The sequence below is a fragment of the Zootermopsis nevadensis genome, unplaced genomic scaffold (genome assembly GCF_977971745.1).
Source record: "Zootermopsis nevadensis isolate Lab colony 2312 unplaced genomic scaffold, Znev_1.0 Znev_ptg000022l, whole genome shotgun sequence".
Classification (NCBI taxonomy): domain Eukaryota; kingdom Metazoa; phylum Arthropoda; class Insecta; order Blattodea; family Termopsidae; genus Zootermopsis; species Zootermopsis nevadensis.
The window spans coordinates 23810778-23831439 of NW_028259154.1; the positions used below are offsets into that span (position 1 = coordinate 23810778).

At 37.6% G+C, this 20662-nt stretch overlaps 2 protein-coding genes and 1 non-coding gene across 8 annotated transcripts in view; 2 read left to right on the forward strand and 1 right to left on the reverse strand.

The window, feature by feature from the left end:
• The window catches only part of LOC110828294 (uncharacterized), a 183024-nt gene that overhangs the window by 75945 nt on the left and 86417 nt on the right, over positions 1 to 20662 (reverse strand). The window lies entirely within an intron of this gene.
• LOC110828296 (netrin-3) overlaps positions 1 to 20662 on the forward strand; it is a 171018-nt gene that overhangs the window by 54396 nt on the left and 95960 nt on the right. The gene's annotated exons all lie outside the window — the stretch shown is intronic.
• TRNAG-GCC (transfer RNA glycine (anticodon GCC)) lies at positions 3873 to 3943 on the forward strand. Its single transcript has one exon. It is a non-coding gene; the product is annotated as a tRNA-Gly (tRNA).

Below are 20662 nucleotides of genomic sequence, written 5' to 3' on the forward strand. Positions count from 1 at the left end.
ATATACAAAAAGGAAACCCCAACCTTAAAATTCTAGACATAAGCCTCAATCTCTGATGACCACAGTTCCTTGTGTTTCAGTGAGTATCACACCTTTCATACGTCCTATCACTGGAGTGCTTGCGCGAAGCACAAGTGTAATTAAGTCTAGGGAGCGCAGGCCTTCTACAGTTGCTCAGCTAGTCAAGAAATTCTCTGTCGTTTATGTAACCGGTGCCTGGGTAACAAATGCTTTCTTCGCCATCAAATTTAGACATCAAGTAAGGCGTGCTCACACTCCTGCCTGTGAAATAAAGCTAATCACCTATCTCCATCTAAAGTAGAAGCCTAGAATGCGTGAATCTTTACCGCCACGCCCCCTCTACGTCTTCGTGTCGCGGTGCTTTACTAAAATTCTGATTTTATACTTCAAGACGTTTATGAAGCGGAAATAGCGAGAAACGCGGTTCACAATGAGCCGACATTTGCAGAAAGCAAGCTGCGAAATGTTGAGTACTTCTTATCACTGTTCTAAATACTGTAACGCTTATAAAGGTTCTACCGTAGAAACGCGGCCTAATAATAACGGGTGAACCACGTTTAAGGGGGATTTCCGCGGTTGGTGGCGAAGAGGTACAGTCCACAGATCAGGAGAAAATCCCTGTTAGGAATTCGATATACGCGCATGCGCAAGATTTCGCGGTGAGTGACGACCCATCCTAACAGCATTCGTTCCACAACCACTGAACGAACAACAGGCGACAGGCTTTCATGTGTTCTAATGGGTACAGCCTTAAGATTACCTCACAGTGGCACAGTCATTTAATCTAGAATATTATCGCAACACCCGCAGAACACATTAGAGGTTCACTCACTACACGCTACTCTCAACTGCTTGATGTTTTCAGTCTGTGTGTAGTAGCCTTAAACTCTGACGTATCACACTTGCCACCAATAGCAGCCCTCTAGTCCAGCTGATAAGTAACATTCCCCCAGCAGGGTTTTTCTCGTGATCTGTGGACAGTAGCTTCACTTCCTGAAGTCTGCTTAGTACTTACAGAATCAAAGGAACCATCAGCAGCTCGTCCAAGATTACATGCTGGAACAGGAAGGTCGGTTCATCTTACTATCGATCTATCGATCTCTCCCATACATAAGGAGCGCTGTGTGATTTATTGCAACTTTATGCTCGTTTGTCATTCCCCTACCTATTCTCAAATCGTATCAAAGGTATGCTCCATATCCTACACACAAAATGAAATATAGAAAACAAAATGTATCGACATGAAGTTAAAAAACAACTAATATTTAGGTTTGGCTGTACGGGGTAAAAAAATTATATATACACATGTAGCGATGGAATAAAATAAATAAAACAGACAACAAAAACGATATCAAAGCTAACAACAGAAGGCACTGACATATTCTTTCAACCTTAATGAATATGACATCAATTACATCAGAAGTAGAAGCGGAGTGCAACAACATCTGAATTGAATATCTGGGTAAAAGCAAACCGTACTGAACGAAGGCTCCTTTATACCATCCATCTTGGCAGAATGATCATCGCGATCGATTGGTTAAATTTAACCGGATGTTTCCAAGTAACTAAGCAACCAGCAAACCAAAATCACCCACTTATCCATCAACTCTCTGGTAGCAGAACTCGAAAGATCATCACTGCCGGAGCCTCCAACGGACGCGATTCTGAGACAACTTGATCCGTCATCAATTCTCATGAACTACCTAATGTTCTATATCACGGCCCTGCAACCCGGGTACCAGCATCGACGCCAAACATTCATCCTACGTTCTTATTCTCGGTTTTGCAATTGGACGGGTTGTAAGAGGCTTTCCCCCTGACGTATTTCTTGTGTTCCCTGTTCTAGTCACACGCTAAATTTATTGCAGCGTCCTTGCTACTATTGTTTTATTATTATTATTATTTATTATTATTATTAATATTATTATTTATTATTGACTGCAAATGGGTTTTCACCCACAAAAAACATTAGACACAACAAAAACAATAATACACAACAGAACAACACACCACACTCAAAATACAACAACTCATAAGATCACAAAACCATCTAACCTAAAGTACTTAATTTAAAAATTAATACCAACTAGACATAAGACAATGACAGTAATGAATTTAATTATTTATTTTTAATCCGTCTGATCACAATATAATTTTATTTAAAATTTCTTATAATTAAGATAATAAAATATCATTCATGTTCCTTATCGATAAATCGATTTACATTTGGGAACATGTAAATCGATCAATCGATAAGGAACATGAATGATATTTTATTATCTTAATTATAAGAAATTTTAAATAAAATTATATTGTGATCAGACGGATTAAAAATAAATAATTGATATAATATTCACAATATGACGCAATTACACTATCTTAGTAATGAATTTATAATATTAATTTGCCTATATATGAATTATGAATTTTTGTTATGTGATATTCTAACATCATCCATCTTGCGTCTCAATATTTCTTCACGCAATATATTTTCAAACACTGTAATTCATGTTCTTACCTCGAAATAAAAGACTTCATTTCAAACCGTGTAAGTCAGGCCACGAAAGCTCTGTGTACGTATCGCTCACTGGGTTTTTACAGCGATAATGCTTATGTACGTACAAGGATTAAACAGAAAGTCTCTCTTATTCGCACAATTTCATTCCATAAGTCATGTTAGAATAGAGTTATTGCATGAACAAATATTTACGCACAGATCTGATAGATGTTTTAAAAAATGAATGTGTTAAGTTTTATGTGTCAATCAAAACTGGCGTCTCTTCTTGATTTTGTGGTAAATATTTATAAAATTATTCATGTATACAACCGATGGCAAGCAATCATACAGCCGAAGAACATATGTTGTAATGTTTGTTTGTCATTTTATAAACATGGAGTTTGGAAACATTAGCTTATGGATCGTACACTACAGGATAAATGCATGAATGAATTTGGATTTGTGCTGAACTTCCCGTTTCTAATTTTAAGAAGATGGCTCTAAACCAGATTATCGCAAATGTTTCATAAGGTACAGCTATAATGTCGATGAAGTACACTGGACCTACCTACAACAAATTAGCAAATGGCGAAGAAAGTTTATAATCTTAACACAGTGAACAAGGATAAAGTTTCGTAACATTGTTTAAGAACGGTTATTTTAATTCACTGCCATCAACATTTATTAATAAATTTCTTAATTGTTACCTTACGCAGGACGTTCATTACTTTGGATTTATTGTCGGGATTAATAAGTCCGAAAAGGTAGGACCACGTGTGACTTGTTTCAGTTGAGAAGCCACAGTTTTTGCTTTGAAGACTGAGAACATTTTAAACGGTTTAAACAGTCGGGTCGAGTGTGACCCAGCCCTGCAAATAAATAAATCGATTAGGGCTTCATAAAAATGGATGCTTCATATGACTGATAAGAAAGAGACTGGACACACATCTTTCTAAAATAAAATTTCATCTAAATGTGTGGAAGAGATCTGAAAACGATACAGCAACTCGGAGAACAACATTTTCCCTTCATTGTGTGTTTATTTTACGTCCTTTGTGGAACGAAGGCACAAAACAAATCGATTGTGCCCACATAATTCGTTCTTACACACAATGGTGTTTGACGTCACATAACCTTGTGTAGTGCAGGAATCTGCTACCTATTAAGAATATCCAATTCGAATGTGCTCGAACTCGACCAAATTTGCTAATTATTCAGTTGATAGTGGCCACGAGGCCAGAGTAATGAATACTGGATATACCAAGAAGGGAAATTATATTACGAACCGAGAAAAAAACAGATTATATATCTTATTTGTTCATTGTATATATTACATGATGCTCCACAGATATCAGCATCGGTGGTTCAGTGGTAGAATGCTCGCCTGCCACGCGGGCGGCCCGGGTTCGATTCCCGGCCGATGCAATATTTTTATTAATTATACTAAACAAAAATTATTTGAAAATAGCAAAAATTAAACTAATTATTACGACAATCCTGCCAATGCAGTCTGTAGGAGCATCGACATCTTTAACAAAGATCCTGTTTTGCTTACTGACGTCAGTCAGCTCTTTAAACAATAATCATTGTTCTTTTTATTATTTATTTAGTATAATAATTTATTTTGTATGTTTGTCCAAAATTGAACTGATTTTAATTTAATTTTTAATTTACTTATCCATAACATTTAGCTCATTTACTTATTAATTATTTTGCAATAAATTAATATTGTACTTTATATATTTAGTTCATTGTTTGTTTGCTTTTGTATTGTAAGGTTTGTATTGTTGTTAGTGCTTGGCTGTTATTGGCCGTTTCGGCTGTTGTCAAGCACTTTAATAATTGAATTGAACTGAATTGTACAGACAATGGTGTACGTTAGTGGTTTCAAATCACATCTGAAGTAGGAAATTTTAACCTTCAGCACGAAAAATTGTTCTAGCTACTTTTTTTATTTAAAATGTTTGCATACAAATAAACTTAAAATTTTCTTTCATGAAAAAGTTAATTTGTTACGTACTAAATTCTTGTTCCTGATTCTAAATTGCCTACTTGAACTTCAAATCTGTAAACCAGAAACACAATCTGAAGTATGTTTTGACAGTTAGTCTGTGTTTGTTGCAGGTAGGATGGCAGATAACAGACACAGATGACACATTTTCTACGTCCTGTAAGTACAATTTTGATAGGACGATTAAACAAATGTGAATGAATGCAAAGGGAGATAAATACGGATGGAAGAAATAAGAAACGCGCACAAAATATCTTTCGGAAAATCGCAGGATACGAGACAATTTGGAAATTGTTGCATTACATAAGGGAAAAGCCGCTGGTCTGTTGTAACAAAATCTCTTATTGTCATTAGCCAGAAGAGCTTGGTATTTCGTTTAAACCATCTCCCATGATGTTTTGAACTGGGCTACACTCTTACGAGAGACAATTTTAATGCAATAATATCAACCACTCATGTGGGCTAAACTTTACGTGGAATTTTTACAAGCACCAAGGTCCCTAAAGTAATTACGAGTACAATATTACACAGAGACCAGCGCCTCAGTAGCTATAACACAACGCTCCTGGCTTGACCAACCGCAAACATTCCAATTACGAAATTCTTGTTAAATTCCATGGAAACATTAATTCTCTAGAAATGACTGGAACTATGACGCCCCGAGAAATATTCTGCAACGTTGAATTATTTCGGACCACAACAGAAGATACATTACTAATGCCAAACTTCCGTTTCTAGATACATTAATCTCACTCTCGTACCACCTGCAAATCAGGGAGGTTTCTGTCAATGCAACAACAAGTACGCGACGGGGATATTAAATGTGAGGATAATATTAAAATGCACGGCAAAGTATAACAAGGGCGTGAACTGGCTCAGAATTGTGTCAAATGACGGGCTGTTGTATCAGACATGATAAACGGCAATAGAACTTGAGGTTACACAAAAGGCGAGGAATTTCTTAACCTGCTAAGCATCTACAAGCTCCTCCTCAAACCAGACTGTGCTCGATGTAGATTGCTATCTCAACTAATCCACAGGATTCAACGACGTATTCAACCTTTCTCTGAGATAAATACAAGTAAACGAAAGCAACACTCCTGTATAAAACAGACGGTCTTTGGTAACAGATAATTAAGAAATTAACTATCAGGAATACGAAAGTCAATTGTGCGATAAATTTTACGGCTGTGTTAACAGTCGTTCAAGCGAATAATAGAACGGCTGTGTGTTGCTTCAAGCTGTTCCTTCACGTATTAATTATCAGGGAATGCTACTGTTCACAAATAAGAGACGTCACAGCACTGTAACGACCCATTGAAAAGAAGAACTCAAGCCTGTTCAGAACGTCTAACATACGTGCCTGTTATATTTTAATATAATATTCATTAACTCATACTGCTCCATCCATCAGACTTTTTATTAGAACACTGTCATTAGTCATGCATATTTGGGATTAGATATACAGAACGAAATACCGTAAATTAATTTATAATTAGTTTGTGAGATGGGATGAAAGAAAAACTTTTAAAACCACGCTTGCAATGCTAATATGAGGGCAAATAACAAAATCGAAGGAAATTTAGTTTACCTCGAAAAGTGATACTGGTTGTACTGAAAACGATGATCGATACAAATAACAGAAGCCTTAATTTAATTGAATTTATCAATGATAATATTGCGACGTGTCTAACATAGCTCTATTGACAATGATCTGTGGTCCGTTTTTTTTTTGTGATGAGAATATGAAAACGCGTGAAATTTAAATAAATAATGACAGAATGACAGTACGCATATGACGCAGAGCAACGTTTACGAACGGGAGGAGAGATTCTAAGAAGAACGAATCGATATTGTTGATAAGAAGGCACTGAATGTCAGTGAATTCAAGAAAATTGCTAAACCAGGTATAATTATTTGTAAATCGGCGATCGTAAAGAATCAAACATCATAAAACACAACGAGCAAACTTATTTTAAATTAAAGATATATAGATACTTTAGTACAAGTTGACAATAAAGATTGGAGTGAAGATCATTAACAGGCTAAGAAAAGATTTCACTAGAGCAACTTCACGAAATTATCTGAACTTACGCTGTTGCAGTAACATTTCTCTTACATTCTATTACCGCGGCTACTTCAAACAAGCGATTGTCATTTGTCGTTCATCTGAGCAGGAAGAAGGATCAAAATCTTGGTGACGCAGCGACCTGGGAGTTAACAGGACGGGGACAGAAATTGATGTTCTTATATGTCATCTTCTGACTAGTCGTCGCCATGAATTCATGCATGTCACAAAGGTCATCCTACAATCTTCCAATCTGGAGGTCTGGAATCACAGCCCAGTCAGCGTACGATTGGAACTACATAAGAAATGCGGGTCTCTTGTTTCTTGTCAACCCCTATCCAAGAGTATGAAAATAAAGCAACGAATTGATCAAACTGAAAAAAAAAATCGAAGTTCAAAGATGTATTTCAAGGATATGCAAAATTTTGCCGAACCGTATTCCTAGGAGAGGCCAAAGTCATGCCAAAGTCTCACAAATGTTAGGCCAATGATATGAAGAATATATGCATTTTAAATTTCAAGGTCATTTAAAGGTCATAAGGACATGCGATTTATTGCCGAACTGCAAGTCTGGGAGAGGCCAAGTTCATGTCAAGATAACACCAAGATTGGGTCAATTTCATGCCAATGTCACGTCAATATCAGGTCAAGGGCACGCTCATCATAAGCTCTATGGATATATAACAGTTACAAAAATACTAATATTTGAAGTTGCAAATCTCACGTCCCATTTCCGTGTTTAAGGATTCATCCAAATCCGCGGCTTGAGTAAAATTTCGTGACACGCCAGTATTTGGCGACGAGAAACTTATATTCCCCCTACCAACCCAAAGCTGAAGGAACACTTGTTGGCTGTTCGCAACTACCCTCAGTATCTGGAAGCCATATGTGAAATCCGCAACCTGAGGACGTGCTATGCTTTCGTGAAATGCTACTCACTTCACGCAGTATTGAAGTTATACTAGCTATGTCTATAAAAAAAAATTGAAATAATTATTATAAATCGGCGAGTACTAGTGACATTCTTGTATAATAAACGTAAAACTTCGCAATATAAAATTCACCGTTTCATGATTCAATTGTTCAACTAAAATGTTGCACGCATTTCACACGTCATGCGTCCTAGAGGTCTAGCCCTTTCAATCCTCGTTTTCGTCACTGTAACAACATTTTGTGAAAAGTAAAACCTTATAAGTATCTTCATAATGTAATTGTTGCAAATATTTTACTAAAAGTCCTATTCACACATACCCTTAAATGTGCTTCGTACGTATGCATGTAAATCAGTGTCTTGTCTAATCGCGCCGATTGTGATAAATTTAGCAGATCCAAGAGTGAATTCAGTTTAAAAGACCAACTACTCTAGGAGAGACACTTGTTTCTTGAATCGGACTGTATCGCGAGGCGGAGGAGAAGCAGGGGCAAACCGCTTTACGCTTCGAGCATGATGGCTCCCCTGCTGCTACGCGAACAGCTGGAGGCAGGTAAAAATTCTGCAGCACGGCGGTCTGATAACGATGATGACTTCTTACGAACTGTGTGATGCCTGCCCTCTTGTTACCATCCGACGTAAAGTCTTCAGAAACATCGCATTCCCCACACAGGTACAGCTGTACTTGCGGACGGGAAGGTTATCATTCTGCTTCATGTAGCGTAACCATAGGCAACCGATGCACAGACGTGTTTGATTTCAAGATTGCAAATGCAAGCTTAGGTGTATTTGGTTAGAGAGACTAGAAACATAAACTTACACGTTTTACAAAGCAATTCCGTGGGGGGGGGGCAGTCCTTGAGAACCTAATATTCGCTCATCTGGTCAAGATATTCTCTTGTGAAAACCGACGGTTTATTTCCGAGTACGCGAGCCACACCTTTGAATTCCATTTCTTTCAGATCCATAAAAATATTACCCTCCCATCTGCACCAAAGTCTCCCAAGTGATCTGTTACTTTTACATTTTCCGACTCAAATTATGCATGCATTTCAACTTTCTTATTACTGTCTTAAATCTATCTGGTCTATGGATCCTGGAAGTTCCAAGTTCCAAATCTTATGTCAAAGGACCTGTGTAAATGTTGGCATAACTGATGAGAGACGGAAATACAAACTTAGGCGTACTTTATTACAGGGCTTAAACTATAGGTACGCTTAGGCATGATTAATTAGAAACATTTGTAATCTAAAGGTAGGCATGGCTGTCGATGTAGTCTTCAATGCCGTCATAACCTCGGATGTCAGATGGGCATGACTGATTTGAAACATTCCATCGTACCGTACGTTCACATGTACAGCTAATATAGGCCTAGTTATTAGTTCTAAACCAAACGAATGAATGCTGTCATTTATCTCATAGCCCATTCATACCCACCATTTCACTGCTTTTGTTTTGAAACTTGAATACATTAATTTCTAAACTGGTTCAGCAAAGATATATTTATATTTATCTCTCTCCGATCGAATCGAACAAGTTTCATTCTTCTCATGAAAGACTAATTAGGCTACAATCTGCATTAGTAAATCGGCTTGGGCCAGGGGTGTGCAATTATTTCCAACCGCGGGCCGAAATGGGTTATTCGAACTGTCTATAGATCGAAGAATTTTCGAGAAAAAAGCATTTCTGTTATGTTTTTTAAATATCTAATAATTTTTGCACTCAGTGAACAGATTAAGACCGTACCATAATACGTAAAAATGGCGTAATTAACTCGAAAACGATATTTAATACTCTGGTTGGTGTTCTAAGGTGTAAATATAAATTGGAATGGGCCCCATACAAGATTTGATTACCACTTAGGCTATAGGCTAAGCACAGAAATTAATGCCACATGTACTAGGGTTCGCGAAACTTGAATATTTAAATGATTTTATTTACAGTCACAAATATCTTTCTGCGCTGTGTACTAGAGAGTTACAGCTTCGGAAATGTACGCACAGCGTAAACATACTCTCACGTTTGATCTGTTATTGCCCTCTTTGTCCTGCAACTAGTGCAAAAGTATTTGTTCGGGCTAATAATGACCTTTGACGCCTACAAAAAGTACCAGTGACCCCAGATTTGCCTACGGTCAGTTATGTTTGACTATATTAAGTATCTGGCTGACTAATGACGTCAACACGGGCGATTTCCTAGAGCAGGGATTCTCACCATTTTTCGCCGGCGTACCACTAATTCTAATTTAACACATTAAATATACCACTAACCAAATGCGTTCAGGGAAAACTTATTTATGTTAATATTATCTTTTGATTTTCTAACTTAGTTCGGGTACCATTGAACATTGGCTCGCGTACCATAGGTTGAGAAACGCTTTCCTAGAAGATTCTTCGACATGGTTATGTGAGCGCCTGTCTGGCTGGGGACTCCCCAATTCCCCACCTCGTCACTACGCGCGCAAACACGCGCATATGTCTTCACGTAAACGTCCGTTATCGATGTGCAATTTGAACCAAAATGTACGTGTACCGTTCCTTTGGAACGGATTTTTTTGTCATTGCGTGATCCATCTTCGTTTGCCTCCATCCATGTCACGTATTCAACTATACTTGAATGCATGGTATGTACCTGTGCCTCCAGATAACCCTAACGAGGCACGCTAATGTTATTTTAAGCAAGGAACAAGGCGTTTCTGTACAGTAAAATGTATCCTGAAAATTTACTCTGGGCCCTTAAAATTCCATTAGAAAATAATGCCCATTTGTAGTACATTAGCACGTCTGGTGAAACACAACATTTCAATTCAACGATCTAAAAGAAAGTGGTCGGGGGTAAGAGAGAAGGAAAAGCAACGACCCTGACACTGAAAAGGAAGTATAATATTAAAGTGAATCATGAACTTACTTCAGATTGTCCAGGATAGGGTCCAACGGCGAAGTTTTGTGAACATTCGACTAATCAAGGAGGCCAAACGCCATGCAACCAATTTGTCAACCAAATCTATCCCAATAAAATTTTCTCGGGAGATCAGCCGCGTCAGAAGGCTAAACGATGAAACCGACGTTTCAGGGACCATCTCTGTCCCCATCATCAAGGTTATGATGTAATCGGATTATGTGGTTGTCTCTGCCCGGCCAGAATCCAAATAGGACGCATACCTAAGGCGAACTGATAGATACCAGCTTAAAACGGCGCACTGTTTCAGATAGACACTTAAATAACGTAATATATATTAATGTGATATCGCGAAACAAATACATTTAAAATTATTTGTTATTTAATGAGATTAAAGAAGTCACTCTTGTTTTCCATGCGTTCTTTTCACTGTCCTTACAAGTGGAACTTGCGTGTACGTAAGTCATGTATGAATATGTATTTATATGCGTTTGCTTAATTTTACATTTTTATTTGTTGCCAACATATATAACATAAACTGAACACACAGCTTCTAAAAAACAGTTTTCAGTTGGACTTGGTATTGAGGTCTGCATTAATTTTGTTAATAACAATTTACTTTTATCTGCAGTTAATACAGATCGGATTCAGTGAAAGGGACAATACTAAAATAAGGTACTCGAAAATGTATGTACTCTAATTACACTGAAATTTGAGGTGATGGTGTCAGTTCATTTCGGGCAGTCTTCTACGTTGTTACCAGGGTTTAGGAAGAACACATCGTCTCCATATTCAGAGTCGAAGTTTCCCATAAGACTGCACTCGATAGTCTGACTGCTGTTGTGTCGGTTAGTCAAACTTGGTAATCATCTTAAGTTTACAACGAGTATAGAAAAAGTTGCCTTATACCGCCCGACGTTCGGATCTGCCTGCCCGCTCGCGGTCTTAAGCTAATTTAACAAATGAGTTCTACCAGCCAGCCAGCCAGCCAGCATCGTGTTTGGCGGAGGCAAGTATCGCGGAGACTGGGACGCGCTCTTATGCCTTAATCTCGAGTGTTGGTAATAAATTCATCAAGCGGCAGTAGACTTGTGTCAGGGGGGCGGGTTATTAACTTATTACAGTTGATATTACTCTCGCTTCTCTTCCATCACCAATCTCACCACCCGCTCACCTACGAGCCCAACTGCAACCACGTAAACTTGTTTCATTTGTTATTTTCATGTTGTGGACTTTAAATATAATGATTAGCTAACTAGGAACCTGAAGACGGAGATAGAGTCCCATCTCCGAAACGTCGTTTTACGTTTTATATTTACTAGACGATGGATAATATCCAAGAAAATTTTTATTCAATTGACTCTTCACCATCGTCAAGAAGTTTTAGATTTGATTAGCTAACTAGTTTATTTTATTGGTGATGTTTTCCGGATATTATCTGTTACTATTCTGTGCCTTATTAAAAAAAATAATAAATGAACGAATGATAACAATTCTTATTAAGTCCAAAACTATTTAAAATCCTTCGATGCCATTTAGTGTTGGGAAGTCTACATTACTATTTATATGGCTAATTTAAACTGGTCCATGTCAGCCCAACATAACCACTACTTTTCATTTTGGTCAAGTCAAATTTTTATATTTCGATAAAACCAGCCGTGCAACAACAAGGCACGCAAAATAAAATACCCAGGAATATCTCGTTAAGATTTACAGCATTCATTTGGGGAAATTTTCAATATGGTTTATATTAAAAAACAAGAAAACTAATTTATCGCACTGCAATGTATCTGTAATGTGATTAACTTTGTAAGAATATGGCCTACTTGTATCTGCAAAAAATGAACAACTTATTCAGCGAGGTAAGTGAAATCGGAAGGAACACACGAACAAAACATGTTTACTCCTAAACAGAGTGCACTTTCATAGTCCTGTTCAATTAATCTACTGCGTTAATTGTAATGCTTCGTCTTCTGCTGTTGAACTAAAGACGTGAGAGTGACAATGGGTTAACCTACATTTTATTAATACTGAGAAAAAAAGGAGATAAATTTAAAAGCGACTGCTGAAATTCCACTCTATAAGAATGTGAAAGACCACATTAAAAGGTAACAACCACATGTGACTTAGATCGTACACTTATAAAGAAAGACATGACAATATATGGATATTGTTTTTCCAATATTCCAGATTTCACAAATTTTTGGTTAGTCCACTGTTGCTCTGAGGTCTTCAATTACGAATGACATTCAGATTATTCTATTTTCAGCATGTAATGTTGCCAGGGCGTAATGCTCCTATTCATTTCCTGGTCCCGCTTAAGAGATTTGCTCCTTGCATTCACGAAAAGTGTAGTTTGATTCCATCACTGCAGGGGATCTTTATTTTCTCCCTTTGCGGCAGACATATCGGTTTCAGCATTCTCATCTGGGACCTCACGAAAACCCAATGGAAGCACTTTAGTAACGCTTCATCAAAGCCTCTACACCAAAAGACTGAAGAGAAAAGAGTTGAGTGAAGAGAAGGGGGGGGGGGAGGCATTGCTACAGAATGACTAGCGACAATTGCCCGGTGGTCGGCTGTCAAGGCTTGCACTAGAAGTGAGTGAGGGTGACCAAACACGCAAAACACTTTGAAATGACATTTCAAGTAAAAGCGAAGAATTATAATTATTTAAAATCGCATTCCACATCACGCTTTCACTTGAGGACGGAAAAGAACCAGATTCTGAACAGTTGTTATTTTCAGAACAGGCGTCGACGAACAAAGTTAGAACCCTTTAAACTGATTTGAGGTATTTCATTAACAGTTCGGAATACTCTGCATAGGAGCTATAACTGTTCAACTGTACAGGGAATATTTACTTACACGAAATAATGAAAACTGTCGAATTATTTGCTTTCTTATTTATTAAAATTAAATTATTTGGTTATTCTGTCAAATCACAATGTATTTAAATTAAGATAATTAAAATAATTAAAATATCATTCTGTGTTCCATATCGAATAATCGATTTACAATTGGAACAGTTTTAATTTAATAAATCACAATATGACGCAACTACACTATTTTATTTCTTATTTATGTTTATCACCGATTCAAAATTATTTTCAAGAAACATCCCCTTGGAAGTGGTTTGTTTCCCTTCTTTCGCCACCAAAGGGTGAGAAGCCCGATGTCACGAAGAGGGAAGCTTACAATTTACACTACAATGGCTCTCTCTGATGACCGGGACTGAAAGTTTCCTTGACAAGGTAATAAACTTCATCACGCCAGAGAGAACAGACAGACAGACAGACAGAGAGACAGCCTCAGGCTAGGGTTACAACATGTTAAAGGACCTATCTCTGGCTGACCAGGTGAAAATAGTCTTTTGTCTTGGTGTGACAGACTCTAGGAGCGTAGGCTACAAGTCAAAATCCTTCTATGTGCTTAATACACGCCTGTTACCAGTATTTTCTGTGGGCTTAACGTAAATATTTTCCTTTCTGAGGCGTATTCCTCTGTTTGTAACCTCCTACAGCCAATGTCTCGAGGTTTATTACCTAACCTCCTTTCATCTCGTCCTCACACCAAAAGAAGGAACACCCACTCGAAAATAAATGTCCAACACTAATACTGTATTAGTCACAGGCTCCCACATCACTGGACCTCTGAAGCTTCTCTTTGAAATGTCCAATAACATATCGAAAATACCGCAAAGAATCCACCAGATCCTGTGATCTCTTTGTCTAGAGACAGCTTCTGTGAAAATGGACATTCTTTACTGTGGCGAAAGAGAGATATTGTAACGTCAGCTGTTTCCATACCCTAATCTTACTTCACGTCTCTCACATATGGCATACGAAACAGCAGCAAGACAAAAGTTATACTGTATCGTATTTTGGCATATTTCTATTAAATGATGGGAGTCATGTCCCAAAGAGAATTCTGAATTCTGTACTACTATAAAAGGGAATGGTTGAAGAGTACGTTGAAAGAGTTCGGTTTCAAGTTCACTTTGTAACAGGACAAAAGGTTTTAAAAAAGAATGAGGTGGGCGGGATATCTAACAGGCGTGGATGGGGAGATGATTAAAAACTTCGTCGAAAAATCTAAAGGAAAGAGAGCACTTCACAACCACAGTTATACATAGGAAGAAAAATGTTAAAATAGATATTAAATAAATAACGTAAGCTGTCCCACTATACGCCATGTAGGATCTTGTGGAGACAGGAGGGGAACGTATGCGAATGTAAACAGGATTCAGTTGACTCAGAACAGGGTCCAGTGGCGGGCCGTGGTGTTCGCGGTAATGGAGGAAATCTGATCGGGGATTCCCCACTCAGTCACTTCCGCGCGAAAAGCATGCACGTCTTCTTCAGGTAATTCGCCCGTCATTACTGCTCGATCTATGCCGACAAGGATCAGTATCAAATTTCGTGGAAATCCGTTCTGCCGTTCTTGAGTTGTTACATGGGTACGGCCAGACTGCGCTCCACAGGGTTGCCAACGCGCCCGAAAATTAATTCCAAGTGTCATTCGACTTCACAGCCCGTAGAATCAAAAGGCACGACACGGATGAGTTTTACTGATACTTCAGCAACATTTCATTTGGTTGAACAGATTTTGTGTGAACGATAAATTTTCGCTAATGGGACTATTCTTAAAATAAGAAATACGAATTGTCAGTATAATAAAAACTTAAAGAAAGGAATAAGCCAAGTATCAAAACGTCGCGTATGTAAGTAAATTATTCCTCGATCATTGGTCAATGTCCAGCATAATATTGGCGTGGTGAATCAAACATTGTAACAGACTTCAGAGAATCATCAGAACTTATTTATTTCAAAAGAAAGAATGCATTTGCACGTACGCTTTCCTCTGAAACCCGACTACGAGGTTTTATTTATCTGTTTCTGTGATTTTGACACGCTGACCTTTGGGTTAATTACGAAGGCCTGTGGGGGGCAACAGACATCCTGGCAGTGCGGAGAAGTGCTGTAAAGTCGCGTCTCTCTGTGTGAGAGCACGGCACACACATGGAATAAACCCAGAGAGACGCGTGGATCCTGAAATAAATTTATGCTGCAATACTGAAGAAATTAACCAATGACTACAGAACGTTTCGGCTATATTTACGCTCTACGTAGAACAGAGCCTTATTGGCCCGATAGAATATAAATTAAATTCACACGAATGTTGGTGTAAAGTCCCCAGCATTCTACGACTGTTGAGTAGTACCAGAGGCCGACCAGACAGCCTTCAAAATTATGCGATCATTTTACGCACTTCGTTCAATTAACGCACAATAAAATCACAAACAGCAAGTCATGGAACGGAAAGCAGTCAGACGCGCTAGGTGCGAGGCTATTTGTTTCAGATTCAGAGCTGAGATACTTTGCCTGCAAGTCATCGTGGTATACGATATCGAGCCCCTGCGACTACGCAAAACAGCAACACGCGTGACAAAACACACCATATTATAAATACTTATGAATTACACCATAAGTCCCAGAAACCTTTGGCTTCACGGAGAAATGTGCACTTTAATGGGTTTCATTGGGTTCGTTAAATAACCTGCTACTATTATTCAGTACTGAAGTTTTATTTCATTCTAAACAGCCTCGGAAGAGGATACTGGATACTATAGAAAGGCGCATGATAATTTACCCACCCATATCTGAACAGTATAGAACCACATGTTTATACACACCCGCTTAGCACACGTTTTTGTGATATGTTTAGTGGTACCCCGGTAACATATCTGCAAAACGTTTCTGACACCGACAAACTCTGTATCTACTTCCATTATGCTTAATTGGAATTATTCAACTTAAAAGTCAATGTTTTTATGTGGATAGTGGTGAAAAATCTCCCGTCGGGAGATACTTCTTGATCTAATCACACATACAACTCATAAAAAAGGAGCCTCTTCCTCCAACACGAACTTGAAAGGCCAACCCCTCACGAAATATAAATTATAATAAAATGTTTGCCAGTTGTACGCTGCAAAGAAGTACTGATATGTACGACATCCTAATCCAGACATCGTAAACATTTAAGACAGGTCCACGAAAAATCTACATCCCTCTTCATAATTACCATTCAGCACCTGTTTTTTAAATAAAACTACTATTAATTTTGCAGACATCCTGTTTCTTAAATTACATTTTTTTCTATCGGAGTGTATCTAAATCAAACAACGTTTTGTTCTGTTTACGAGAACGACAATTTCACTTGCCAAATCATTCTACTACACAGTCACTAACCTTGCTTTACCCGTGCTCTCTTTGTCTCACCGGTCAACTTTATTACTGGACGATGATTGTAAATACAAACTCAAGGAGTCTTAAGAAAATAGGGCTGGAAGGGGTGAATTGGACTCATCTGCCACAGGATAGGGACCTGTGGTTAGTCTTTTTGAGTACGGTGATGAACCTTCCAGCAAGCTTCCAGATGCCATTCGAAACAACTCTGGAAAGCCGACGTCAAGCGTCAAGGAGGTTAACGCCTCGCCACGGTCGCCAAGATGGCTCCCCACAGTAACAGAGTAGACACTGCTATTATTTAATTAGTCAGTTCCTATCGCAAAGGAAGCAACACTTCAACATTACGAAGATTTTTTTATTATTCTCAACTAAGATTTATGCACGATGGTACATGAAGTAATTTAAATTGGCGTTAAATTTGGTCACTTGGGTAAAGATGTAATTGTTCATCGTTGTTAAAATACACATCCTTTGTGATATTATGGTAACAGAGTTTTCATAGCAGCGTATCAGAAATAATCAGTCTCTGCGCGCAGTTATAAACCAGGAGTGCCCAGGGGACAGACGGCTGGAGCGTGAAGTGTTTCACTTACCCTGTCTGAAGCTAGTCCAGAATGTTCTCAGATTTAATTTCACTCCCCCAATATACCCTCATGGCTTGACGCTTAGGCGCAAAGCATGAATAGACGTCACAAGCTCGGGAAAACGAATATAATAACGCAACAGGTGACACCGGTGTCAGCGTACCTAACTGTAGTGATCGATAATACAAGCCACGGGTACATCGCGATGCCCTGTCATGTCGTGTATGAAATGCATGAAGAAGGAAGTGTATAAAGCTCATAACTCATTCACTCGTGCAGGACTACGGTCCTTATGCGCTAAAGAGGATTCAGGGGTGACCACTCAACAAACACTCGACATTTGTTCGTTCCTGCGAGAGTTGCGACATTGTGGCAATCAACTTCAAGATCCAGGGTCCTTCATGAAGCCATAAAGACGCAGAGCTGTACAAGAAATTCCCCAACCTGTATATAACCTGAAGATTCATTTGCATGTTTAATAGAGCACGCCACTGAGCGCTGTCCTGGGTCAGTTCAGCCTAATCCAGACACTCACACCTATTTATTTTAAATTCTTATTAATATACACCCATCTACGTTTACATCTTTCAACTGATCTCTTTCTTCAGGTTTTCAGACTAAAATTTTGTATATTTTAAGTATTTCTACAGCTTATCTATTTACTCCTTCTATTTATTCTCATATATTTTGACATACTATACAATGGGCTCCATGATTTTTAAAATTCCTATCGATTGTAAGACCGATATCACACGCCGAATTTTACAGGTTAACAAGATCTATAACCTAAATTAGCGTGCGTTATTTTTTTCAGAATGACTGACAAGAGTTTCTGGCTTGTTCACACTGACCGTCCTTCTTATGATTTGCCTCTGTTTATTAACAACTTCCTGCACTAACGTTTATCAAGTTAAAAGTTTCGATAGACAAGACTACTTGCAAAACTGCGCTGACTTCGTCTTGATGAGTGATATCCTGAACTGTCTATTTCAAGATCTTTATGACTGACATGTTAAAGCTTTTATGACATTTTCGAGACAGGAAATGTATTAACAAAAAGAACACATTTGTGAAATTTAGAGTAAATAAAACTTTGAGTTTTGTCAACACAGAGCCTTGGTATATACACACAGCAGAAGCTAAAAAGTTAAAACACAGGAGTCGGTGACAAGCCGTTTCCTACTACGAAGAACTGACTGACTGCCACCTTCAGCGTGTCACGTCTGAGAGCTACTGTAACAAGACCAGAGAAGTTGACACAAACGGAGTACACATATTTTCTCTCCGTGTTCTTTGCAATTTTTGAGACATTACTGAAATTCATGTTCATATATCGCAGTCTAGCTAAAGCGTCCTTTCTTCGCTGAGGATTTTCTGTAAATAAAGTGTAATGAATTTGCTTGTTTATCATGACAGTGTTGTTTATAATTGTTTAATTTTAACCGTCTAATCACAATAAAATATTTTATTAAATATTAAAATATTATTACTACAATTAACATTCAATATTTAAAATATATTAAAATGATGCTCCTTCTATCGAAATGTTCGATTTACAATTAGAGCATCATCTTTTTCACGACATGTTTCGGTTTTCAATTAACCATCTTCAGGTGTATAATCGATATAAATTCAAATGTAATATTCTAAATGCAATCCTTCGTCAGATGTTTATTAAATATCAGTTATCATTTTAATATATTTTAAATATTTTAAATATTGAATGTTAATTGTAGTAATAATATTTTAATATTTAATAAAATATTTTATTGTGATTAGACGGGTAAAATTAAACAATTATAATCATCACAATATGACGCAACATTATCATCTCATGACAGTGTTATAAATGTTCATTCCCGTTGACCAGTTTTCTATCATTTACCGTCGCAGCGTCGCATAGCGATCGTTGCACGAACTATACTTCCAAATCTAAGAGGGAGAGAAAAGGATTACATTTTATAGAAGAATTGTATACATGAGAGAATACACAGAATAATATTTTATCTTCCTCAACAAACACACAGCAAAACACAAATAACGTGGAACGTTGCCACACATTTTACGCTCACATTTCATTACGAAGCTTTCTTCACCCTTAGTTTCATTCCAACTTTGTTCTGATTTAATATACCGAAGGGAAAGAGTTCTGGAAAAACTCTAAATCTGCACGCTGCTAGAATATTGACAACGGAGTGGGAACTATGCCCCAACCCAAACTTTAGGCACCCGTAATCACAGAAGCCCAGGATTATATATGAATCCCAACAGAGCAATCCTTTTGAGTCCACGCGCGTCGCTCTTCCCCTCTTTGAAATAGAATGCGTTTCACGTTTTGTAACTTTCCTGTATGTAATATGTAACGTAGTCGCATCAAGTAATGACATGCTTTATGGCTACTGAATGCGAGACACAACTCAAAACCACAGCACCCAACACCTTTACACCTAAGAGTGCAGGCCCGTGAACGGTTGGTTTCTGTAAACGCAACTTCATGCCCCTTGTATTGCGATAACAAATGTTGCTGTACTCTATGCCTGGTGCCCTAAGTGACCTCTCCCTTGTAACTTTTCATATAAAACTTTGTATGCATTTCTTATCTCCCTCATGTATGCTAACCCAGTAGTATTCAACCTGGGGTACGCGAAGACATCTTAGGGGGTACGTGAAATTTAAAAAAAAATATTATTTTATGATAAACACTGAATAATCAGTAATGTAATTTATTTAATTTATTTTAGATGTAGATTATATACTACATATAACTTGAATTATACACCAACAATTTTGGGGGGTACAAAGTTGAAGAGAAGTTATATCTGGGGGTACGCGAAGACATTTTAGGGGGTACGTGAAATTTTTAAAAATAATATATATATTTTATGATAAACACTGAAAAATCAGTAATGTAATTTATGTAATTTATTTTAGATGTAGATTATATACTATGTATAACTTGAATTATACACCAACAACTTTGGCAGTACAAAGTTGAAGAGAAATTATATCTGGGGGTACGCGAAGACATTTTAGGGGGTACGTAAAATTTAAAAAGAAAATATATTATTTTATGATAAACACTGAATAATCAGTAATGTAATTTATTTAATTTATTTTAGATGTAGATTATATACTATGTATAACTTGAATTATACACCAACAACTTTGGCAGTACAAAGTTGAGGAGTAATTATATCTGGGGGTACGCGAACAAAAAAAAGTTAAATACCACTCGTTCATCTCAGCCTCCTTCTTTGTCTCACTCTAGTAAAATGACTCTAGAAACTTGCTTTGTGTTATTTGCTGTATTTTCTTACTTTCTGCTTGCAAGTGTTAAATCCAAATCTAAACATATTTCATGATTAACGCAGTAATTAGCAATAATATGTATGCCGCAGTAT